The 27,076-nt window shown below is 39.5% G+C and overlaps 1 pseudogene; it reads left to right on the forward strand.

Moving 5' to 3' along the window:
• Positions 1-24,218, forward strand: part of LOC140596264 (protein GUCD1 pseudogene) — a 60,145-nt pseudogene extending 35,927 nt beyond the window's left edge.
• Positions 24,219-27,076: the final 2,858 nt, after the last annotated feature.

The raw sequence follows: 27,076 nt of genomic DNA on the forward strand, positions 1-27,076 counted from the left end.
TTTCCCATTCCTGAGGTAAAAACAAAAATGAAAACAAACAAAAAACTTCTGAGAATCTACTCGATGCTCTTAATTATGAGACTGAGATTGTTCACTCTGGATAGTGGGAATGGGCTTTATGCCTAGCCTTGTATAAGCTCTGAAGATTGTTCTCTGTAATTCTTTTATTATGATTCTTTCTGCAACCTCACACATATGTAACGATCAATATTTAACTAAGTACTCTAGGAGAGGGGTACCTGGGTGGCTCAGTCTGTTAAGTGTCTGCCTTTGGCTCAGGTTGTGATCCCAGGGTTCTGGGATTGAGCCCTGAGTTGGGCTTCCTGTTCAGCAGGGAGTCTGCTTCTCCCTCTCCCTCTGTTCCTCCCTGCCTGCTCATGCTTTCTCTCTCTTCTCAAGTAAATATATAAAATCTTTAAACAAAATACTCTGGGAGATTGCTTTGCAGATATGGACTTGTTTGTGCAGTACTCCCTTCACTACTTGTCCCTATGAATTCTAGCTGCCTTGACCTCCCCACACTCCCAGCTCCATCTCTTCAACTCAGGGAGACTGCTGTATTCCACTAGAGTCGCCCATCCTATTCTCTGTGGCCTGGGGATTTGCTCTAGGCACTACTTGGGCAATATTAGGGAACAGATTATTTCTTCTCTGATTCTTGGAGATCAATGGCCATCATTACCCAGTGTCCAGTATTTGGAGGATCAATTTTAATATACTTGCATGGTTTATTTGTTGTTTCAGATGGTAAGTCAATGATAAATGTAACTATTGTATTCACCCACATATTCTTCATATTTATTGCTTGAGATTCTTTCATATAATTTTAAATCATCACTGATATAATTTTGCCTTCAATCTGAAGAACTTCCTTTAACTAGTTTTTGTAATCCATGACCACTGACACTGAATTATCACAGCTTTTTTTTTTTTTTTAATTAATTTTTATTGGTGTTCAATTTACCAACATACAGAAAAACACCCAGTGCTCATCCCGTCAAGTGTCCACCTCAGTGCCCGTCACCCATTCCCCTCCAACACCCGCCCTCCTCCCCCCTTCCACCACCCCTAGTTCGTTTCCCCGAGTTAGGAGTCTTTATGTTCTGTCTCCCTTCCTGATATTTCCCAACATTTCTTCTCCCTTCCTTTATATTCCCTTTCACTATTATTTATATTCCCCAAATGAATGAGAACATACACTGTTGTATCACAGCTTTTGACTAATCTTGAGTTTTCATTGTGCCTTCTAACATTTTTTTGTTTTTTCTTTCAGCACTTACTGAGTTTCACTGTCTTCCGGTATACATTTCTTTTCTGATCATATACCTGCCATCTTTTTTTTTTTTAAGATTTATTTATTTATTCAGTCAGAGAGAGCGAGAGAGAGGCAGAGACACAGGCAGAGGGAGAAGCAGGCTCCATGCAGGAGGCCCGATGTGGGACTCGATTCCGGGTCTCCAGGATCACACCCCAGGCTGCAGGTGGCGCTAAACCGCTGCGCCACCAGGGCTGCCCACCTGCCATCTTTTAAAAAGAATCTTTTCTTGGGGTACGTGGATGGCGCAGTTCATTGAACATCTGACTCTTGGTTTTGGTTTAGGTTGTGATCTCAGGGTCATGAGATGGAGCCCCACGTGGAGCTCTGCACTCAGTGGGGCATCTGCTTGAGATTTTTCTTTCTCCTTCTGCTTCTTCCCTTCCTGCTTATACTATCTCTCTCTCTCTAAAATAAACTAATTTTTTAAAAATAATTCTTTCTCTTTGTGTATTCATCCTTCTTTTGGTTGATTGAATGACTTTTTTCCTTGTTACTGGTTTTCAGTTATTTGATCATGATGTGCTTTGGTGGTGTTTTTTTTTTTTTTTTTTTTCCTGCTTGAAGTTTGCTGAGATTCTTGGATCTATATTAATACTTCTTTTCAAACCTGGAAAACTTCAGCCATTATTTTCTAAATTTTTTGCCCTTGTTCACTTCTGATATTACAGTCATACATATGTTAACCAGATTCCCTGATGGTCTGCCAAATTTATTCATTATTTTCTAACATGGTAGCTCAGTTTGGATAGTTTCTGTCTCTGTATCTTAAAGAGTCTATCCTTTATTCTTCAGTATTTAACTCACTGATTTTCTCATCCAGTAAGATTTTCATTCTCAATAATATATTGCTCAGCACTAGAATATTCATTTGGCTCTTTCTGCAGCCCTGGTTTCTCTCCTTATTTTCCTGTGTTTCTGGAATTTCTTGGGCATCTTTACAACAGCTGTTTAAAATGTTTGTCTGCAAATTCTACCATCTTTCTAATTTCTGGGTCGGTTCCTATTGACTTATTTTCCTTCAAGTTATAGGTCACATTTTCCTGCCTCTTTGCATGTCTATTAATAGGAATTGGATGCTTCAAGAGTGTGAAGTTTATGCTGCCAAGTAGTGGAAATTTGTTATCTCGCTTTAGCCAGTATTGGATTGTGTTATGATTGGCATTAAGTGTACTTTTGGATCAGCCTGATTCTTTTGAAGCCAGTTTTAGGCTTTGTGGCATGAGTTTGGGGTGGCACTTACTCTAGGGCTTGCATAGTCCTGTCTCTAAGGTATGACACTGGTGGGATCTCAACTGAATTATTTAGATGCATGGCAAATTTCATACTAGCTGCTTAGAATCAGACTATTTTGCTGCCCTGGGAAATCTCTGAGAATTGTTGTCTCAGAGCTATTTTATTTTGATTTCACCACGGATTTTCACCTTCTTCATGGGTGCCAGTATTGCGCAACAGACTCGGGGAATCACCTACAAATACTCTAGAACACTTTCTTTGAATAGATCCCTTTTGTTCACAAATGTCAAGTGCCTCAGCCTTCCCAAATGCCAATATCTATCTTCTTAAATCAGTGAAATGTCTATTCTGTGCTTAGCTTTTCACTCCTTGTGCTTTTGGTCCAGAGAGTGTCTCCAGGAAGAGAGACGAAATGATCAGAAAGCTCATCTCATTATTTTCACTCCTCACCAGGGTAAAAGTCATTCCTTTTCTATTGTCTAATGTTTGTAAACAGTTGTTAAAAATACTCTCCAGCTTTCTAGTTGTTTTAGAAGAACTAGTACCTTTTACATTTATTCCATCAAAAAAACCCACATTTATTCCATCATACTAGAAGCAGAAAATGGAAACTGACTTGTAAAAAATTTCTCTTATAAGTTGTTCGATATTGAATTGTACTTTCTAGTTTTTTGATACTGGTATATAGAAATGAACTTCAATGTTTTACATCCAGTAGCCTTACTTTTCTAAGCGCCTTCTGATACTTTATCTGTGGTTTCTTTTTTAGTTTTTGATATAGCCCATTTTATCATGTATAAATAATAACTTTTTGTTTCAAGCTTTCCAAAACTTACACTTTGTGCTTCTTTTCATTGTTTCCTACGCTGCGAGGACTTCTGGCCCATGAAAAATACAAATACTGATAGTGAGCTATACTATCTTGTTCCTGATTTTAAAGTAAACACTACCACCGTTTTTGCCATAATGTCTGATGTGCTGTATAAAGTTCTCTTAAATACTCTATACTGCATTGAGGAAGTTTCCTTCTATCCCTTTGTGTGTCTCAGGTGTGAGTCATATGGCATTTCAGATTACCAGGGGTCAGAAACAAGCTCAAGACCAATTGTTTAGCAAGTAAAGGCTGAAGTACAAACTCCTAATTATACTTAAATTAACCAAGACAAGACAAGTAAAAAAAAAAATCAATGAATCAATATCAATGTCCCCAACAGCAGTGTTCTGAAGTCATCAATTGTCTTGAGCCTGATACTAAATTTATTTCCCAATGGAGGTGTTTAGGTATCCCCAGCTTAGGTCATAAGTAGTATCAGAGTAAAAGTGTCCCTAAACTACAGAAGCAGTCATTGTTGGCTCAGGGAGCAGTGCTTGTGAGCTATGATATAATCAAACACAGTCTTTCCATTTTAGATTGCTAGAGACAAGAAGTGCAATTATCAACTTTATTTGCCAGCTGACCAAACTGAACTATTGAGATAATGCTAGAAAAAAGATACCATTCATTCTTCCTTCAGAAAATGTTTGCTTTGTCAGAAAATATGCTAGAAATGGAGAAATCACAAGAGAATTAAGTTCACATAGTCTCTGTCTTTCCTCACAGAGCCTGAAGTCTATTGGACTCATGGCTGATTTAGGTCTATAGTTTTCCTTTAGAGCTGCTCCATTTCTGTTCTGTGACACTTTCTTCCCATTCACATGCCCATTCAGATGGTGCAATGCCTGCCTGCCCAGATATTGGACTGCCCCTCTTTCTACTTTCTACTCACAAAATAAATGTGTGCTATAATCTGTTCACAGAGGTTCCCCAAATTCCTCTGTTCACAGATCACTTAGTGTCTCAATAATTGTGTTCACTTTCCACCCCCACCAGACCAAAAGAAGATCTCAATTTCAAACAAATTAGTAGTTAATTTCAAACAATTTGGTAAGTGATATTTTTTGCAGTTTGTTTCTAATTTCAGTGTAGTTAATATACAGTGTTATACTCATTTCAGGTGTGCAGTATAATGATTCAAAAATCCCCTAAATTGGGGATCCCTGGGTGGCTCAGCGGTTTGGTGCCTGCCTTTGGCCCAGGGCGCGATCCCGGAGTCCTGGGATCAAGTCCCAAGTCGGGCTCCTGGCATGGAGCCTGCTTCTCCCTCTGCCTGTGTCTCTGCCTCTCTCTCCTCTCTCTGTGACTATCATGAATAAATAATAAAAAAAATAAATAAATCCCCTAAATTACTCAGTGTTCATGAAGATAAGTGTACTCTTAATCGCTTTCACCCATTTCACCCATCCCCCCATCCACCTCCCCTATGGTGGCCATCAGTTTGTTCTCTACAGGTAAGAGTCTTTTTTGGTTTGTCTCTTTTTTATTTTATTTGCTTTTTTTTCCTTAAAATTCCACAGCTGAGTGAAATCGTATGTTTGCCTTTCTTTGACTGAACTATTTCACTTAGCACCATACTCTCTAGATCTATCCATGTCATGGGAAATGGCAAGATTTCATTCTTTTTTTATGGCTGAGGAAAATTTCATCATATATATTATATATAATATATATATAATATATATATACTATACATATAAATGTGTGTATACATATATATACTCCATTACATATATATGATATATATCACATCTTCTTTTTCTATTCATCTATTGATGGACTCTTGGGCTGCATCTATAATTTGGCTATTGTAAGTAATGCTACAATAAACAGAGGAAAGCATTTCTTTTCAAATTAGTGTTTTCATATTCCTTGGTTAAATACCAAGTAGTATTAGTATTTAGTAGTGGAACTACTGGATCATATGGTAATTCTATTTTTAATTTTTTGAGGAACCTCCCTACTGTTTTCCACAGTGGCTGCACCATTTTGAATTCCCACCAACAGTGCATGAGGGTTCCTTTTGCTCTACATCCTTGCCAAAACTTATTGTGGTTTTTATTTTAGTCATTCTGTCAAGTGTAAGATGATATCTTATTGTAGTTTTGATTTGCATTTCCCTGATGATGAGTGATGTTGAACATCTTTTCATGTGTTTGTTCGCCATATGTTCATCTTCTTTAGAGAAATGTCTGTTCATGTCTTCTGTCCATTTTTAAATAGATTGTTTGTTTTTTGGTGAGTTGTACAAGTTCTTTATATATTTTGTATACTAACCCTTTATTTGGTATGTCATTTGAGAATATCTTCTCCCATTCAGTAGGTTGTCTTTTAGTTGTGTTGATTATTTCCTTGCTGTGCAAGCATTTTATTTTGATGTAGTCCCAGTAGTTTATTTCTGCTTTTGTTTCCCTTGCCTCAGGAGACATATCTAGAAAAATGTCACTATGGCAGATGTCAGAGAAATTACTTCTGGTCTCACCTTTCCAGTCAGAGAGTCCCCTTTACCATTTCTTGTAGTGCTGGTTTAGTGGTGATGAATTCCTTTAACTTTTATTTGTTTAGGAAACTATATGTCTCTTTCTTTTCTTAATGCTAGCCTTTTGGAAAGAGTATTCTTGGCTGCAGTTTTTTTCTTTGAGCACTTTGAATATATCATGTCATTCCCTTCAGGCCTGCAAAATGTCTGCTAAAAAATTAGCTGATAGCTTTAAGGTATTTGCCTTGTATGTAACAGTTTTCTTTTCTCTTAGTGCTCTTAAAACTCTCTCATCATATTACTATTTGCCATTTAAATTATTATGTGTCTTGTTGTGGACCTCTTTGGGCTGATTTTGAAGGCTGTCTGTACCTCCTGCATCTGGATTTCTGTTTCTTTCACCAGATTTAGGAAGTTTTCAGCTATTGTTTCTTTAGTAAATTTTCTCTCTCTCCTCCTTCTGAGAACTCTATAAAGCAAATGTTTTTATGCATGATGTTCTGGCTAAGTTCCGTAAGTCTATTCTTATTTTTTATTGTTATTTTTCTTTCACCTGTTCAGCCTGATTGCTCTCCATTACTCTGTCCTCCAGGTCACTGATATGTTCTGCTTCCTTTAGTTCATATATTTCATCTAGTGTGTTTTGAATTTCAATTATCAAGTTCTTCAAGTCTAATTTATTCTTTTTATGATTTCTATTTTTTTGTTAAGGGTACCATTGACATCCTCCACTCTTTTCTCAAATCCAGTGAGGGTCTTTATGGCAATTACTTTAAATTCTTTATCAGGCATATTACTTATCTCCATTTCATTTAGGTCTCTTGCTGTGATTCTTCCCTGTTCTTTCATTTCAGACATTTTCCTCTGTGTTCTCATTTTTCCTGTCTGTGTCTCTGTGTTAGGAAATTCAGCTTTGTCTTCTGCTCTTCAAAGTACTGTCCTTATGAAGAAGAAGTCCTATAGTGCCCTGCAGCGCAATGTCTCTTGTTCACCAGAACCTGGAGCCTCAGAATTGTCTGATATGTGTGTTGAAACACAGTGGGGGGATCACTGTTAGCAAGTTAGGCAGTGAGTGCTGGCATTGCATTAGTTCCTACAGATGTCCATGTGTCTAGGCTGGGGGGTTAGAGAGGGAGACGGTGCCCTAAAGTTCCTTTGCTCTTGGAGAAGTGTCCCAATGATCCCTATTCCTATAGCATGTGCTCTGAGATTAGTGAACAAGTCTTCCTCCCATACCTCCAAAGTGTTTTTCAAACTGCTGATTCCGTGCTGTATCTCTGCAGGGCTGTTTGTTATGCTGTCTCTTTAAGTGCAGGACTCAGTTTCCTCTTGCCCTCCTGGCTCTTCCAAGGGCCTGATGATTTTTTTAAGAAAGATTTTATTTATTTATTTGAGATAGAGAGCATGAGCAGGGAGAGGGGCAGAAGGAGAAGCAGACTCCCCACTGAGCAAGGAGTCTGATTCGGGGCTCAATCCCAGGACCCTGAGATCATGACCTGGGCTGAAGGCAGATGCTTAACCAACTGAGCCACCCAGGTGCCCTGAGCCTGTTGATTTTTTAAGGTTCTAGCTTTTAAGCCCTGCTAATTGTAAGAACTCATGAAATTTGGCCCCTCTGGTTTTCAAAGCCAAATGTTATGGGGATTCATCTTCCCATGTGGGCTCCCCTGTGTGAGAATCTCTTTCTCTCCTCTTTCCATGCCTGCAGTGTCCCTCCTCCCATAGATGGACCTGTAGGTCCATTTATCTCCCGATCCCTTTTGTGCCCTTCCTGCCCTCTTCAGTGTAGTTCTTCTTTACATTTAGAGGCAGAGAGTTGGTTCTGCCAGTCTTTAGGTTGTGTTCTGGGCTATTTACACTGATATGGGTGTTATCTAGTTGTATCCATGGAATGAGGTGAGCTTACAGTCCTCTTGGCCATCTTCCCTGGAAGTCTTAGAAACTCTTTATGTCCTAACAGCTTAGTGGCAACCTGAAAAAAAACTGTATACATAAATTGAGGAAAATATATTTATATTTCACTTACTTATTATTCACTTACTTATTATATTGCTTACTTACGTGATACATGTTCCTCCTCAATGTTTTAAACTTTTAAAATCATCTTGGATATCATCATTTCATGTTCAACATGGTTTTCACACAGTACTTGCTTTTCAATCACAAGAACTGCCAAAATCCCAGCTTAGTAAATGTCTGATGTCATCAGAAACAATGTAGCACAATCTAATGTTGAAATTGTGAAATATCTTGAGCTAGTACTCAGTGTGCTGACTGGTATGTGTCAAATATCATACTGTTTCCCTTTAAGTTTTAAAATATCCCACAGCACCCCTGTGAATTTCCTGTATCTTCCTGTGGTACATTGGTGTAATTTGGAAACCATATCTCGTGTCCTTTTCCCTGTTTTGAGTGTTCCTTCATTTTACTAATGAATCTGATGAGTAGCCAACTTGGTAATGGATGGCCATGGTTTTAATATACTACCATTCTTGGGTAAATTCTTGTTATAAAAGCAACCTTATGATCCTATTCAAAGTAAAACAAACAAACTCCAAGTATTGTAATTGGGTGGTGAGGAAACAATTTTAGATGTGGCTAGTGCATATCTTGACTCCTTCATTCCTACCTAGAAGTAGGCAACCTATTTCATCCTTCAAAAGAACCACTTCTGTTCAGGTCTACTATTATCACCAGAGAATGTCCAGATTTCCTCTAAAGATACAGTTACCGTAGGGACCAGACCACTGCACTCAAATCATTGGCTCTGTCAGTTACTAACTCTGTGACTTTTCAGGCTACTTAACTTCCTTGTAACTTACTTTTCCCATTTTTAACATGAAGACAAAAATAGCACTTATTGCATAATCCAGGGGGAAAAGATTAAATGAGGTATTGCATATATAACATTTAGAACAGTTCTTGTCCCAATTAAGTGCTCAGTAAGTGTCAATCATTATTATAGGCAGAAATAATAGGGATCAGCGGTCTCCCATGAATGAAAGCTATATGAATGAGTGGATCTATGCCTTCCTTTTATCGTTTGCCTAGATCCAATAATAGGATAATGGATATTATCCAGTATAGGATAATGGGGAATCTGTAGTCTTTACCTATAAAAAAGTGATCTCAGCAAGTGTTTCTGGTTATATGGGTCATCTTGATTTTTTCTGGCTTTTTATACTGACCAAGTTGTTGGCAATACTAATACATCTTGAGTTATGGGGATAGAACTATAGATATGTGTACCAGGACTTGATGATCAGCCATATTTGGCTTTGAGAGAAAGGGAGTGAAGAGAGGAGTGAGGGGAGAGACAGAGAGGGTGAAAGAGCTTATTAAGGACTGACTGATTGGCATTCAGTTGAAAATAAAAGAGAGGAGAAGGTAAAAATGTACAGATTTTTGAATCCTTGAAAGGGTCTAATGCTAATTGCTCTATCTTTAGATCATTGTTCAGTTTACATTAAAACTATAAATGTGAGGGAAGAAAAAATAAAACAAACTTTGTAACTTGAAAGTCTTGAGTAATATGGTATTTCTATTTTATAATACCCAGGAGTAGAAAGAATCATAAAATCTCTACCAGCTGATATTGGTTTACTCAAAACAGCACACCACCCAAGACAGCTGATAATCCCCGGCCTCCTGGATAACCCACTGAATTTTTTAAAGAATTTCCAATAATTTAGCTATATCTTCTTTTTCTAATCACTTGCATATTTCCAGAGAATATTTCAGGGACACTTTTAGGGGAAAGGGGCTACCTTGAGAACATTCTAGTTTCAATTATCTCTATCAAGAAAAAAAAAGCACAAGGAAATGTCCCCAATGTCCTTAAAGGCTTGCCCTTATCAAAAATTGTTATATTCTTTTGGGTTAGGGCATTGAAAGTGATGCTAAAACACAAATAGATTCTCTGATAGCAATATTATTGACAAAAATTCACTTAGAAAATCTATGAGGAAAAGGTGAATTGTAAAAGATGTCAGTTTGGGAAAGAGAGAGTTAGAAAAAGGAGGAAATCAAAGAAAATTCTCAGATCCAGTTAATTTCTCTGGATGTATCCTGAAGGCAATTAGGACGTCGTGGTGGGAGGAAGGTGATGGGGGACTAAAGAGTTATTAATTTTGCACCTTTGTTTCTGGGGAAAAAAGAAAAGGCTCCTCATTGTCTCTAAATTGGCTTCATTTTAAGGCTATTGCTTTCAGGACTTGATTAATGAATCCAAAACAGATATTTTTTAATCAGTTTTTTAAACAGTCTGTAATGCTTTGGGAAAAAACTCAGTATTTCCCAGAAACATTAAAAAAAAGCAGTTTGTACATTATCAATAAGAATAACTGACAATGTTCCTCCTTCAGTGACTTGACCAAATTACCAACCTGATAGGATTTTTCTTAAAGAAAGCTGAGAAGATGTGTGCTGAAAACCATTATGAATATATTAGCAGAAAGTTCCAAGCCAACTACAAAGTTGAATATTCTATTGACCTACTCTTGTTTGGATCATTAGGATGCATCTACTGAGGAAGAGCCTGGCTGACTATAACAAAGGGAGTGTTTTCCATTCTCCATGGGAGCTTTCACTGGCTCCATTAAAATGAAAGCCGCTTTATGGAAGATGCTTGACCCCTCAAATAAAGACATCTCTGCAAAAGAGACAGGGCAAAGCATGAAAAAGAGGCAGGGCAAAGTCACCCAGGTGCCTCGTCCTAGGCTGCCCTCTTATAAATGTTTAAAGGAGGTGTAAGTTTATTGATAGTGTTCTGTAGTTGGATCATGCTGACATTGGTCTCTGGAGCAGACCTGCTGCGGTTAGCTCTTCTTTGAATGTTTATCAGTAGGTGTGGCACTAGCGTCACGAAGGCCTGCCATCTGACTTCCTGCATCATACCAAGCATTTGTAGAGGACTGCCATGGACTAAGCACTGAGCTAAGCACTTTACATGCATCATAGGGCTCATTTCATCAGACCCACAGCTACATGATGCAGCTGCGTGATACTTCATATTGGTCTCTGTATTACTGAGGAAGAAACTAAGGTGAAGTCATCTGTTCAGGTCAGAAACAAACCGGTGGCAGGGCAGGGATTTAAACCCAAGAAGTCTGGTTGCAGAACCTATTCTGCTGACTTCTCACCTCACTATATCAGAATACATAACCAAATCAGTTTGATTTCTTTGAAAAATGGGATTTGAATGTATATATCACTTTTTTAGAGATATAAAATTCAGAAGTTTAGAAATCTAGAACGTAGAAATGATTTAATCCACCCCTACTCTCTGTTCTTTTACAAGTAGGGAAAAGGAGGCACAGAGAGGAAAGGTGGCTTCATTTGGGGTTGAAAATATATGGTTGCTATGGCTTGAATGTTTGCATCCCCCCAAATTCGTATGTTGAAATCTTAATGCCCAATATGATGGTATTAGAAGGTGGGGGGCCAAGGCACCTGGGTGGCTCAGGGGTTGAGCGTCTGCCTTCGACTCAGGTCATAATCCTGGGATCCTGGGATCCTGGGATCGAGTACCACATCAGGCTCCTTGCAGAGAGCCTGCTTCTCCCTCTGCCTGTCTCTGTCTCTCTGTGTGTGTCTCTCATGAATAAATAAATAAAATCTTAAAAAAAGAAGGTGAGGCCTTTGGAGGTGCCCAAATCCTCAAGGTGAAGTCCTCATGAAGAAAGTTAGTAGTGCTTTTATAAGAGACCCCACAGAGCGCCTAAGACCCTCTACCACATAACGACATAATAAGAAATCTGAGACCCAGAAGACGGCCCTCATCTGAGCACACTGGCACCTTGATCTCGGATTTCCAGCCTCCAGAGCTATGGGAAATTAATTCCTGTTGTTCATAAACCACCTGGTGTGTGGCATTTTGTTACAGCAGCCTGAATGGGCTAAAACAATGGGAGAGCCAGGATTACATCAGACTTATGGCTCTTTATGTTCTCTGTATTATTCTGTCACAATTTTCCCCCTTCTTCCCTTCTTCTATTCCTCCTTCCTTTTCTTCCTTCCTGTTTCTCATTCTCTTTTATTCCTTTTTTCCTTCTTCCGTGTGCCCTTTGAATTTGTGTAAACCAGCATGTTTAAATGGCTGCACTGAGTACACTATAATTTCTTTTCTAGGTGTCTAGTTCCAGGTAAAGGCAAGTGATCCAGGGTAAATGGAGGAGCAGGAATAAGCAGTGTCCCTCAAAGGACAGAAGGTACACAGATCATATTACTGAGAAAAGCCACCATATCACACAGAACCATAAAATACTGTTTTATTTTTTCACTTTTAAGAAACCATCTTCTTCTTAACCTTATTAAAAGATTATTTACTTACAATGTTGTGCCCCCATTTGGATCACAGTTTGAGGCCTGTTGAGATATATAAACGTGTATACCAACCTCCACTGTCAAGATATGCAGTACTCCCATCTTCATGGAAGATTTTCCTGTGCCCCTTCTAGTCAATATCCTTCTCCAGCCTTCAGCTCAGAGAATCACTGTTTTTTCTGTGATTGCAGATTAAATTTGGCCTTTCCAGTGCTTTATAAAAAATGGAATCATAGAGTAGTATTACTTTTTTTCTGGTTCCTTTACTTGAGCATAATGGTTTTGTGGTCCATTTATGTTATTTTGTGTTATCAGTCACCCATTGTTTTTTTCCCTCAGCATGATTCCATTGTTGTCTAGACCACAATTTGCCTATCCATTCACCATTTGATGGATATTTATTTGGGTGATTCACAGTTTTTGGCTAGGACGAATCAAGATTTCATGAACATTCATGTTCAGATTTTTGTATGAATATGTATTTCATTGCTTTCCAATAGATTTCCTTACAGTGGAATTGTTGGGTTCCATGCTATTCATTTAACATTTAAGGAGCTGTCAAATTGTTTCCCAAAGTGGTTGTATCATTTTATGCTCCCACCATTAGTGCATAAGAATTACCTTTGCTCAAAAAAAAAAAAAAAAAAAAAAAAAGAAAAAAGGATTACCTTTGCTCTACATACGTGAACACTTGGCATTTTTTATTTTATTTTTTATTTCATTTTTTATTTTAACTATTATGAACTTATCTTCTTATTACTGACTTGCAAGGATTCTTTACATATGCTAGATACAGATTCTTTGTCAGATAGAAGTATTGTGAATAGCTTTGGAGCTTTTCTTTTCAGTATTATAGGTGTTCTTTGAAAAACAAAGTTTTCAATTTTGATTAGATCCAATTTATTAATTTATTTTTCAGAGTTCATACATTTTGTGTCCTTATAAGAAAACTTTGCCTTCTCTAATAAGACTTTTCTCCTATGTATTTTTTCCAGAAGTTTTATAATTTAAGCATTTACGTTAAGGTCTGTGATACATTTGAGATAACTTTAGCATATGGCGTTAGGTAATTTTCAAAGTGATTTTATTTCCATATGGATAGCCAATTGTTTCAGCACCATTTATTAAAAAGACTTTCCTTTCCCTACTGATTTATATTGGCACGTTTATTGAAAATAAATCAACCATAAATGTAAGGGTTTATTTCTGGACTGTATTCCATTTATCTGTCTTTCTATCCTTATGCCAGTATCATTAATGCAACTTTTCATAAGTATTGAAATTTGGGAATGTAAGTCCTCCAACTTTGCTTTTGATTCATCTCTTTATCCTCTTTTCAATTTCCAGCCTTCATTTAGAATAACTAATTATTTATTTAGGATTTTATTTGTCGGGATCCCTGGGTGGCGCAGCGGTTTAGCGCCTGTCTTTGGCCCAGGGCGCGATCCTGGAGACCCAGGATCGAATCCCACATCGGGCTCCCGGTGCATGGAGCCTGCTTCTCCCTCTGCCTGTGTCTCTGCCTCTCTCTCTCTCTCTGTGTGACTATCATAAATAAATTAAAAAAAAAAACCCTTAAAAAAAAAGGATTTTATTTGTCTCCACAATTAGCTTATTAACTAACCATCTGTGTTTTACTCTTTTTTTTTATTTTTAATTTTTATTTATTTATGATAGTCACACAGAGAGAGAGAGAGGCAGAGATACAGGCAGAGGGAGAAGCAGGCTCCATGCACCGGGAGCCCGACGTGGGACTCGATCCCGGGTCTCCAGGATCGCGCCCTGGGCCAAAGGCAGGCGCCAAACCGCTGCGCCACCCAGGGATCCATGTGTTTTACTCTTATAGTCATTGCTCTAAGTTTTATAATATATACCTTTACCTTATCATTGTCTAACCTCAAATAATACTGTATTACTTCATGTCAAATATAAGAACCTTTCAAAAGTAGGCTTCCATTTCCCCCTTCCTTCCTTTTTACTAATATTAGTACACATACACTAATTAAGATACATATACTAAGATACATATTATATACTGTATATATGTACATATGGTATAGAGTAATATATGCTCTATACACATAGTATATACTATTCTATACTATGCTATATGATGCTATACTATACTGTATATACTATACTATATTATGTGTACTATATACACATAGTATAATATAGTATATATTAGTATATTATATTAATTAGTATATATTATATATATAATCCAGTCATGCGTCTATTAGAATACTTGATATTGTGTCATGTTTTACTTATGTTATCTTGACTTATAAGTCTTTGTACTGTGCTTTGTGTTGTATAATTTTTATTGCTAGATCTTCAAGTTCATGTATCTGTTTTCCTATAATGTCTAATTTGATATTAATCTCATTTAGTAAAATATTAATTTCCAATATGGCATTTTCACCTCTAGATTTAAAAAAAAATAATTTGCTGTTTTCTCATTTTCTTTATATTTTTCTTTAAATCACTGGATATATTAAGCATATGGCAGACATTTTAGTAACTTGCAGATACCTTCTCTGATTGTTCTATAGTTTTTTTGTGGTGGGTCTACACTATCCTTTGGACCAGAGCTAATTTTGTTCCACTACTAAAGCCTAATCCTAGGGCCCATGCTGAATGCTCTGTGTTGTCAGTGAGGTCTCTTCACCTTGCCTAATAGGAACTCAAATGATCCCTTGCCCTGTGTGAGCTCCGGGATAGTTTGGCTTACAGCACTTGTAATTATTTTTTCTCGAGAAGTTGGACTTTCCAGACATCGGGGGATTTCACCTTATATATATGCAAATGAACATTCAGCTACTCATACAAATCTCTAGATGTCTTTTTCTTTGTAGCTCCCTCTTTTGCAGTATTCTGCCTTTCAAATTCTAGCTGCCTCAGCCTCTTAAAACTCATATATTATTTTATTGAACTCAACAAGTACACCAGGCTCTGTTTGAGTTTCCCCTCCCTGCACTGAGGCCCAGAAATTTCCTCCTGACAGAAAGCCAGGTAATTTTAGGGCTTAGCTAAGCTCTTTTTCTTTTTTCTGGGATCATAATCCTATGTTATCCATTTCGGTCTAATAACTGAAAACAGATGTTGCATGTATGTGATCCAATTTTCTAATTTTTTATGGCTGGAAGTTAATTTTATATACCTTTACTCCCTTATAGCCAGAAGCAAAAACTGACATTATCTTTTGGGGAAAAATTGAAATGCTCCAATATGGAATGTATATATTAGTTTTAAAAGATGCCTTCTGGAAAATGATGGAGTAGGGAACTACAGGATTTCATCTCCACAATAGCAACTAATGAGCTGGTAAAAACTGTCATGATCAACTTTTACAGAACTCTGGAATAGAGTAGAATTTTTGAAACAACCAGAGTAAGGCTTAATGAAGTAAGAAGGTGCTGCCTTGCAATAAGACAGTAATGTGGCATTTTAAATAGCCAACTCCTAGACTGAGAGTGGCCATGAGGTAATGGTGCAGGTTGCTAGTATCAGTGAATGATAAAGACCTTATTCTTAAAGAATTGTGGTTGTCTTATTTGAACTGCCTGATTGCTCATGAAGGACAAACCCATGAGCTTGCATCTGTTTTGCTTGATGAGGAGGAGTGTTCCCAGGGCAGGGATGGCTTTTTGAGTGGAATTTTCAGAAGTATTTAAAGGTGCAAGTTTTAGTTCTTGGCAGATTGTGGCAAGAAAACAAGAGTTGGGGCAAGCAACAGGCAGACCATAAATCCTGGGAAGGATGATGTTAGGAAAGAAGATATGAGATGGAATAAGGGATTTTTAAAAGGCCCTATATATACCAGGAATTAAAAATGGCCATGGGTATGACCAAGACTGCCCACTTCCTCAGGGAAGTCCAGAGAAAACCTAATCATCACCTTTTGCTGATCTAAAGACTCTGTGTAAGCAGGAAGTGAAAGCTAAGGCAGAGTTATCAGTGTCCTAGAAAAGTCCTAACACTTGTTCAATCTGTAAAGACTGGAAGATTTATTTATTTATTTATTTATTTATTTATTTATTTATTTATTTATTTATGCTTCAGATTTTTTTTAATAAAAAAACTGTCAAAAAACTGTAGCTGACCATTTGACTAATGGAAGACAGACTTCAATGATCACACATGACAACGATTACAGATTTTACCAAAAAAAGTTTTAAAAAGTCACTAAACAAGTAAAAAAAGCCATTAAAAATGGCAAAACAAACTCCAGAGAAGGAAGGAAATGTGATTTCTACAGTTTCCACATTATAATGTTCAAAATGTTCAATTTTCAATAAGAATAACAGGGTATGAAAAGAAATAAGAAGCTATGATTCATTCACATAAAAACATATAGAAATAAAAACTGTGAGGAAACCCCAGCACTGGACATTTTAGAAAAGGAAATTAGATCAACTGCTTATATACATTCAAGGAACTGAAGGAAACCATAAACAAAGAACTAAAAATAAGCCAAAACAGTGATGTCAAATAGAAATTGTCAATAAAGATATAGAAATTATTAAAAAGGATTGGAATAGAAATTCTAGAGCTGAAAGGTAAAACAATTAAAATTTAAAATTCGCTACAGGAGCTCAACAGCAGATTTGAGCAAGTAGAAGACTAGCAGTCTTGAAGATAAATCATTCAGCTATCCACTGAGGAGTAGTGCTCATGCACTGCTGATGGGAATAAGAATTAGTGCAGCCACCATGGAAAACAGTATGGAGATTCCTCAAAAAATTAAAAATAGGAGTGCCTGTTTGGTGCAGTCAGGTGAGTGGCTAGCTCTTGGTTTTGGCTTAGATTGTGATCTCAGGGTCATGAGATCAAGCCCCATGTGGGGCTCCACACTCAGCACAAAGTCTGCTTAAGATTCTCTCTCTCCTTATCCCTCTGCCCCTACCCACAACATGCACTCTTGAAATCTATCTATCTATCTATCTATCTATCTATCTATCTATCTATCATCTATCATCTTTAAAGAAAAATTAAAAATAGAACTACTATATGAACCAGCAATTCCACTTCTGGGTATTTATCCAAAGAAAATGAAAATGAACTAATAAAGATATATGCATCCTCATGTTTATTATAGCATTATTTACAGAAACTAAGACATGGGAGCAACCTGTGTCCATTGATGGATGAATGGATAAAGAAGATGTGGTATATATATTTAATGAACTATTATTCAGCCATGAAAAGAATGAAATCTTGCCATTGGCCACAACATGGTTGAAACTTGAGAGCAGTATGTGAAAAGAAATAAATCAGATAAAACAAATAACCTTATCATCTCACTAATAAGTGGAGTCAAAAAAATAGCAAGCTCATAAATACAAAGAACAGATTTGTGGTTGCAGGTGTGGGGAGTGGGTAGAATGGGTAAAAGTAGTCAAAAGGTACAAGATTCTAATTAAAAATAAGTCACAAGGATGCAATGTACAGCATGGTGACTGTAGTTAATAAAGATATAGAAATTAATACTGTATTGCCTATTTGAAAGTAGCTAAGAGAATAGATCTTAAAAAGTTCTCATCATAAGAAAAAAATTGTAATTACCTATGCTGATGTAAATTAACTAGACTTGTGGTAATCATGTCACAATTTATTCAAATATTGAATCATTATGTTGTAGATCTGAAAGTGATGTTATATGTAAATTATACCTCAACTTTCTTAAAGGTGAAGAAATTAAAGGGTATATTTAGAGACTTTGGAAAAAAACTCATAGTTTATCTGTTCTTTCATTGGTAAATTTAATGTTACAATTTCTTATCATAATATGAATTTGTGTTAAACTTTTAATCTTTCCATATCAAGTATTTTGATATATTGATAATAGTTGAGTTTGTACACTGCACATGCATCGTCAGAGCTGTCACTGTGAAGCTAGCTTAGAAATTACTAAAAGTGTACTGCAGCCACAAGGAGAATTACCATATACACGTGAAGACAAAAGATTATTTAGGGTGTTACCTCAACCTTTAGTTAGCTTGATCAAGAAAACAGAGAAGACTCAAAACTACTAAGGTCAAGTTGCACCTGGATGGCTCAGTGGTTGAGTGTCTGCCTTCAGCTCAGGTTGTGATCCCAGGGTCCTGGGATTGAGTCCTGCATTGGGCTCCCCACGGGGAGCCTGCTTCTGCCTCTGCCTATGTCGCTGCCTCTCTCTATGTATCTCTCATGAATAAATAAAATCTTTTTAAAAATGATTTTAAAAATTGCTAAGATCAGAGATGAAAGCAGGGACATTACTACCAACCTTATGGAAATATAAAAATAAAAATAATTTTGAGGGCATCTATGAATAACTACATGTCAACAAATCAGATAGCCTGGAAGAAATGGACTGATTCTCAGAAAGACACAAACTACTGAAACTCACCCAAGAAGACATAGGATGTTGCTCCTATCTGCACCTACTAGAATGACCTACATGCTATAACAAGGGTTTAAACAAAGTGCTTGGGGAGGAGGTTACTTAAAAAAGACAGATTGATTTCAACTGAAAGAATCAGGGTGGGTTTAATAAATGTGGCATGGAGGTGAGCTGCAATGAATAAAATGAATTTCGTTAGATGGAAAATGTACTTCAGGTAGTGGGAGTAGCTGTGAGTAAATACATGGAGATATGAGCTTATGCTGCTTGCTTGTTAAACTTTGTGGGCAGTGTGGTTGTAGTCTGAGTGTGTAGAGGGCTCCAGTTGGAGATTAGATTAAAAAAAAAAAGTATGTTGGGACTAGTGGATAAAGGGAGTTAAAGTGCTGTATTTAGAATCAAATCTGAATGATATGGTGAGCAATCCATACTTTTTTCCTCAGGGGAATGAAGTGATATGATTTCTATTTGTAGACACATGCTTCTATAGGTAGTGTAGAGGATATATGATATATTTAAGGGGACAAGACACAGTAAGAGGTATTAGATTAGCATTAGTGAGGAATAATGAGTACTTGACACAAGACGATGGTAGTATGAATGAAAAAGATAGTTTTCTTTATTTTTTCTTGTTTTATCTCATAAAACAATGCTTGAGAGATTGCTTTCTCTGGAGACAAACTGTATCTATGTGTCATCTACAGAGTGATTATGCCCAAATGAGTTTGGCCTTATATATTATGAGTATGTGAAGGAAGTCTTATTCCTGTCTACTTAGAGGTTAGCCTCCAAGAAAAAATAAGATGAAATGGAGATCCATTTGTACCTTGTTATTCTGAGCTTGAGGACATCAACCATGACACTTTTGAACATGATAGATTAAAAATAAGAGCCCTATGGAGGCTTTGGCTGGGTCAGTAGAGCATATGACTCTTGATCTTGGGGTTGTGAGTTTGAGCCCCACATTGGGTGTAGAGATTACTTAAAAATAAAATAAAAAGTAAAAAAAAAATAATTAAGGGCCTATGAATACTTTGTAGGTAGAGCCTGTATTTTATATTAATAATTCAATGCAAAGCTTGTTCAATTGTATGAGTATAGTAATTATTTTTTCTTAGTGAATAATTAAAAACTATGAACTTCTCTAATGGTTGTGGTTTATAATTACAGTAACCACATGTTATAGGTTTTCTGGAGCAGTTCCAAGTAAGGCAGCCAAAGTTCAAAACACCTTTGCAATTTTCCTCAGAAACCCTGCATATCTGGGCCTTCCTTCTGTTTTTTTTTTTTTTTAATTTTTTGTTGATTACATTACTAAGCACAGAACCAGAGCAGTAAACATCCACCCCCTACCCCTTTGTGGACAGGTACATCTAAAAATGATCCAAATGTATAAATGAATTAATGTGCTACAATTATTTGACTTCTACTGGGGGAACAAACAAGTTCCCTACGTCATCAGAACTACCCACCAAGCTCAACAGAATCCAATGATGATAAATCAAATGTAGAGTGGATAGATCTCACGAAAGAAAAACACGCAAGTACCTAGAGGTTTGTTGGGCATCTGTTATTGTTTTGTTGGTTGTTTTAGTTGTTTTTGATGACTTGCAAACACTAAAAATGATTGATATGAGAGAAAGTAATAGGACATCTTACCTACTATATATTCATTTTCCTTCAGCCTTACATTTGACAATCCTTCTGATGGAAATAAACTGAAGACAAATAAGAAAATGAATGCCGTCTTCTCCCCCCCGCGCTGGCGGCGGCGGCTGTGGCTCTGGCTGTGGCGGTGGAGGAGGAACCCGCCACGCACCAGCCTTGCTCCCGCCCCACTCGGAGCCGAAGCTGCAGCCGGGCGGGGGCCAAGGGCGCCCCGCGTGGCCCGGGGCCTGAGGACGGAGGTGGAGGCAGCGGGGCCACCGCTGGAGCCGGGAGACTTTGTGCAGCTGCCCGTGCCCATCATCCAGCAGCTCTCCCACTGGGACTGCGGCCTGGCCTGCTCCAAGATGGTGCTGCGGTACCTGGGCCAGGTGGACGACAATGAGTTTGAGAGTGCCCTGCGGGAGCTGCGGCTAACCAGAAACATCTGGACCATTGATCTGGCCTACCTGATGCGCCACTTTGGCGTGAGGCACCGCTTCTGCACACAGACCCTGGGTGTTGACAAGGGCTATAAGAACCAGTCCTTCTACAGGAAGCACTTTGACACAGAGGAGACCCGGGTGAACCAGTTGTTTGCACAAGCCAAGGCTTGCAAGGTGCTGGTGGAGAAATGCACAGTGAGCATGCAGGACATCCAGGAGCACCTGGCACAGGGCCACGTGGCCATCGTGCTAGTGAACTCTGGGGTACTGCACTGCGACCTTTGCTCCAGTCCTGTCAAGTACTCCTGCTTCGTCCCCAGTGGCCACTGCTGCTTCTGTGGCACCCCTGACTACCAGGGCCACTTCATTGTGCTGTGCGGCTACAGCCGGGCCACGGGCTGCATCTTCTACAACAATCCAGCCTACGCTGACCGAATGTGCAGCACCAGCATCAGTAACTTCGAGGGAGCCAGAACCAGTTACGGCACAGATGAGGACATCCTCTTAGTCTACCTGGACAGCTGACAGCAGGAGCCTGGTGTGCCCAGGCCCTGGCTCCCCACCCTGCCCCACCCTAGCCCGGCCAACTCAGGAGGCCTTGGCCCAGGCCCCAAGATGCTCGAGCTTGGATGCAGAACTGCAGCCTTGGCCTGTGTGACAAAGCCCCAGGAAATTCTTGATGCTGGAGGCATGCCTGCTTTGTCTGCAAGCGTTGCGTGTGTCATCTTGCCACTTACCTTACGCACCTGCTGGTTGGTGGAGGTGTCCCCAGAGCCTCTGAGTAGAGCTTCTCCTAGGACCCCAAGCCTGACTTGAACTGTGCCCAGGGGACTTCCAGCCCTGTGGGTGCCCTTGTTGCCTGCATACCAGATCCAGGGCACAGGAGATGCCTGAGCTTGTCTCCCCACAGATCTGGGGGCTGAACGCTGGAGATGCCATTTGTCAGGATGGTATCCACGTGTTTAGAGACCATGTAGCCAACTCTGGCCCCCAGGACTGTGGGCTGCTTCAGGCCTTGCTAGGAACTGCCTACCCCCAGAAGTGCTACAGACCTCCCTGGGCCCTTTGGTGGATGCCACCACTCCCTCCCGCCACAGATGGGAACCCACCCAAGTTCCTGTGGCTGGTTGTGAGGCCTCTGGGCCCTGGAGATGGCTGGGCCTCAGGCCAGAAGGACCCTGGGCCCCGTACCCCTCACCCTCTAGGTACCATAGCACTGTGGAGTAGAAGGCCCTCGGGGGAGTAGACAGGGCCTTGACTCTTGCAAGCTGGCAGTGCTGAGTGTACAAGAATGCCTGACCCAGAAGGCCAGACACAGCCAGCCACCTGTGTCCCAAAGATCCCTCCTAACCCATGAGGTCTCCTGACCCTAGCATAAGCCCTGATAGTGGGGCCCATTATCCGGGTGTGGGGAGCCCCAGGCCTCACAGGGCTGAGTGCTGGGGTGCTAGGCCTGCTGTTGAGGCCATGGTGGGAGACAGCCGTTGGCCTCCCACTCACCCTAATATTCATGCCAGGACCTTTTGCACAGAATGTTGAGGCTTTTCCGTCTTGACAGAGAAGGATGGTACCTGCCCAGGATCACAGAGCACTGCACATAGCATGGACTAGAGCTGTTTCCTACTTTTTAAATTTTTTTTCTTTTCTTGGGGGGTGGGGCTTGTTTGGTTTCTTTGAGAATTAAGTTTTTCCACTTGTGGGGAGTGAGAGTTACCCTCAAGTAAGACAATAATAGTGAGATTACAGGTACTTCGGAACCACTGACACCTCTCTTCACAGAGCAGAGAAGCCAGCCCAAGTTCCCTTTCAAAGAGAAAGGGACTCACAGCTGGGGGAGCTGAGTGCCAGGGCCCCTCACCCTACCTTACAGACAAAATCTGGCCATCAGTCTGGGGAGAGTTTGTCCAGGACAGTGATGGGGTTGGGGTTTGAATCCAGATCTGCTCCGAAAAACAAAGGGAACTGGATCATTCCCAAAGGAGACGAGGACACCCACCCGTCATGAGCTGTCTAGTAGAGGAGCAGGGCTGCCCCAGCAACCACACTGCCCCGTCCCCCTGCGTCTTGGTCTCTTGTTGGCCAAGGCATGATGCAGTGGCAGCTGCTACCCCTCTGGACTGCAAACAGGCTCAGCATCTTCTCCCAGCAGCCAGCTGGCACCTCCCCACCATGGCTGCTCTGAGGGCCAGAGACGGGCTCTGCTGAAGAAGGCCGTCAGACCACCCAGCCTATTGGTCCTCAACACCAGATGCAGCCTTTGGCCCAGAGGGAGGCGCTGTTAGCTGGTTAGCTAATAGGTTAGCCACCTTGGTGTCGGAGATTAGCAGTGTCTTCAGACTGGTCTTACTCTTTTGCCTTAATGTTGGGTGGCCCAAGATTCCAGGGAGCTCCAGTTTCACACCCAGGAATACCACGTGTGGCAGCTGTGGGATTTGGAAATCCTCAGGAAGGGTCTGGCTAAAATTGTGGTGAGAATAGACGCATCAAGGAAAGCCATGAAGAAGTTATGCTTTGGATGACTGGTGGGACTGTCATGGAAAGCAGCCTCCACAGAGGGTGGTCACAGCATCTGAGTCCCCGGGGCCAGCCACATATTAGAGGTCACCCTCTAGAAGATTAACAAGAAAGCTACCTGTGCCTGCGATAGTACCGTCTGCCTGGGAGGGTCATGGGAATGGGATGCAAATGCAAACCTGTTCTTGCACATGTCATGAAAACAAGGCTGGAGAAAACCCAGGCTTCAGGAACTTCTGCCCATGGCACGTGGCACCCATGACCCCTGCCCACATGCAGGGAGCCCAGCAAAGCCACACTGGACAGTTGGTTTTGTTCACTCCAGCCACACAGGGACAAAAGGGGTCTTTTGCATTGCAGAGATTTTCTACATATATATTTTTTGTTTGTAATGAGCTATTCTCAATAAACATTATTCTCGCTGCAAAAAAGAAAAAGAAAGAAAGAAGAAAGAAGAAAGAAAGAAAGAAGAAAGAAAGAAAGAAAGAAAGAAAGAAAGAAAGAAAGAAAGAAAGAAAATGAATGCCTGTACTTTTGGTCCTGAATAATCTTGTTGTTTCTGAAAGCATAAAAATCATGGCCATTAGTAATACCATCTCTAGGCAGCTCTAAATTAAAAAATGAAAAACACATTTTGATTGGTATGTAGGCTGAAAGTTCACATTTGGGGCTCTGTGGAAGACAGAGAAAGGTTACATGAAGAGGAGAGGAGGATGAGAGTTCAAGAGGTATCTACCAATGACATTTAAATGATAGCAAAGCTATTTCTGAAACAACAGGGTAAAAGAGACGTGTTGCAGACCGCGGAAGAGAATGAAAAACCCTGTGAAGAATCTAACTCCTGCATTTCCAGAATGAAATGCAAGAACTAATTGACTCAATGAAGAGCTTGCTCTTCAGAATACTAACCGAGACTTCTCATTTTCTGCTGCTCTAGCTGACAGATTTCACATTTTTACTCAACTGGTGTATTAATAAAACAATGTACTGTGTGGTCTCACTTTCATGGGCTTCTCGTTGACATGTTGACATGAATTTTCATTATTCTTTTTATTATGCAACCTGAACACACCTTTGGTTCTTTTCCATGAGTTCAAGCTGACAAGAAAGATTTCAACTGTCTGAATGTAGATTCCCAGAAAGGGAAAAAAAAAAAAAACTTTGTCAATAAGGGTTATGGAGGGAAGTTTAACTTCAATGGATAATTGGAAAAGAGAGGGAGTGTAGCTGCCTTATATATGAAAAATGAAAGGAACTTAGAAATAGAGAGAGAGAGACAGAGAAACAGGGACAGAAGAAGAGGGAGAGAGAAGAGAGGGAGGGAGAGAAGGGAAAGGAGAGATAAGAAAGAACAGAAAGAAAATGAAGAGAAAGAAGGAAGACGGCAGGAGAGAGAGCGAGAGCGAGAGACAAGGAAGGGAAAGAAAGAGCTGTTAAAACTGTCAAGGGGGTAAAAAGGGAAGGCATTGCCTTTAAAACAGCAGGGTTTCATCTGCCTTTGGCAGGAGTATGTAGTAGTCATTGAGGAGGATTTCTCCACGGGAGGCAAATTGCCTGTGGATTCTGAAAATTACACTGTACTTATAAAACATTGAACATATCCCTGGTTACAAGTACTTAAGTATGCAATTTGGTACTTCTTAGGGAAAGTTTCACATTACATAAATTTGTGCTTCAGAGCCTTCTTCCCATCCTGGGTGCAGGCTGAAAAACTGAGAGGTGATGTAGCTTTTATACCAATTGTTATGTAAATCTGCCTTTGGCTTTGCCTCAGGTGGAAAACATTCTCAAATCTGTAAAAATTAGCATAGTTGGGGAAGTCATGTTTTGCCTAAATAAATGCTCTTCCTCTCAAATCAACATGCACTCTCCATTAACAACAGGCTTTCTCTGAAAGTCAAAGGAGGCAGGATGGGTGAGTGGTGGTGGAAATGACAGATTTGATGTGTATTTCCTTTACTATCTGGGGCTAGAAGAAACTCTACTCCTAAGAAGGTACAGAGCTTGAGGCAACTCCTCTAGGAACTCACATTGAATAAGTGACAGAGATGAAACTAGATCTCAGGTCTCATGGCTGCCAGACCATTGCATTACACAAGAGCTCACAAACAGCATACAGTCTCTTCCTTCCATTTACCTGCTTCCCTACCCTTGTATGTCACCCTCACCACCTACCAGCCTGGAGATCCTGTCAGAGCCTAAGCAAAAATTTACCTGTTTTGTGAAACCTCTGACTAACTCCATTCTCCAGCCCACACTGATCATAGACTTACTCCTCTGGCTCTCGGCGCAGCATTTCAGTTTTAATTTTTATGTGTGCGCAGCATTTCAGTTTTAATTTTTATGTGTGGTTACGCCCCTAATAATGTAGTACTTGGGAATTATTCTTGATTATTTCATGGGGCTTGTTTTGTCTCTTCAATGTAATTGTGGACTCTTTAAGGGACAGGAGTCTGTTTTCTGCCTGCTTAATAACAACTCCCAATCCTTTGCCACCCACCCACCCACCCACAACCTTACATGGAACACATTCATCATATCAGCAAGAGAAAAACCAAGAACCATATGATCCTCTCATTAGATGCAGAGAAAGCATTTGACAAAATACAGCATCCATTCCTGATCAAAACTCTTCAGAGTGTAGGGATAGAGGGAACATTCCTCAGCATCTTAAAAGCCATCTACGCAAAGCCCACAGCAAATATCATTCTCAATGGGGAAGCACTGGGAGCCTTTCCCCTAAGATCAGGAACAAGACAGGGATGTCCACTCTCACCACTGCTATTCAACATGGTACTGGAAGTCCTCGCCTCAGCAATCACACAATTGATCTATCTTGTTATAACCAGAGTTTTAAGTGAATCGCAGGCACTTTCAAACCCATTTTTAAAGTGTGTGGTTTTCCCCTTTGTACATTTCTCAATTTTTCAAATTCTATACAATGACTCTGCATTACCTTTAAAGTAGAAAATTATGTGCTATTAAAAAATGGAGGTCCGCATTTTTTTTTTAAATGATTCCTTTCCTCACAGCATCGGCTGGTACCTCTATTCCAAGGCCTCCTAAACTACAACTCTCCCTGGACATTTCACCAAAGTCATGTACATGTATATCTCACTGTTCATGACCAATAGGTCTCTCTTCAAACTCTGTGCCTTGAATCTATTCCATGTTAGTGTTTATTCAATCAGCTGACCTTTATTTATCAAGCGCCGGTAATCACTAGGAACAGCTCCGGGTCTTGGGTCTACATCAGAAGTTAAAACAGACAAGGTTATCCAAGGAAGATAAGTGGGCAAAAAGGTATGACAAACGGATGAAAAATCAATAGATCTGTGATTTCGAATTGAGAAAAGTAAATAACAGATTCAGGTTTTAAGTCAGAGCTAGAAGGAATGTGAATGAATTTCCAGTCTTTCAGGATCTGTACTAGGTTCTAGGGGTAAAGTGTTGGGGGAAATGATTAACAACATTGAAACCACACATGTAATCTCTGTGGTCATGGAACTTCTCTTAGAGAGTTTGAATCTTGAAAGAGAAGTTTTTCTCTTTCAGTAGACCTTTCAGAGAACCAGCATTTGGTTTTGTCAGTTTTCTCTTTTTGTTACTATTTGTGCATGAAATTGATTTTCTTTTATCTATTATCTATTTATCATTTCCTTTTTCCAGTTCTTTGAGTTGACTCTGTTGTAGTTTTTCTACCTTCTTAACTTGGGTACAAATGCAATTTTTATTTTTAAAATCCTATCTTGTAAGCAAAGATTTTAAGAATATACATTTTTCTTTTATGTACCATTTCAGCTTCATCCCTAATCTGAAATGGAGTGTTTTTATTATTGTTTAGTTGCAAGTGTTT

This window comes from Vulpes vulpes, chromosome X, assembly GCF_048418805.1.
Source record: "Vulpes vulpes isolate BD-2025 chromosome X, VulVul3, whole genome shotgun sequence".
NCBI lineage: Eukaryota > Metazoa > Chordata > Mammalia > Carnivora > Canidae > Vulpes > Vulpes vulpes.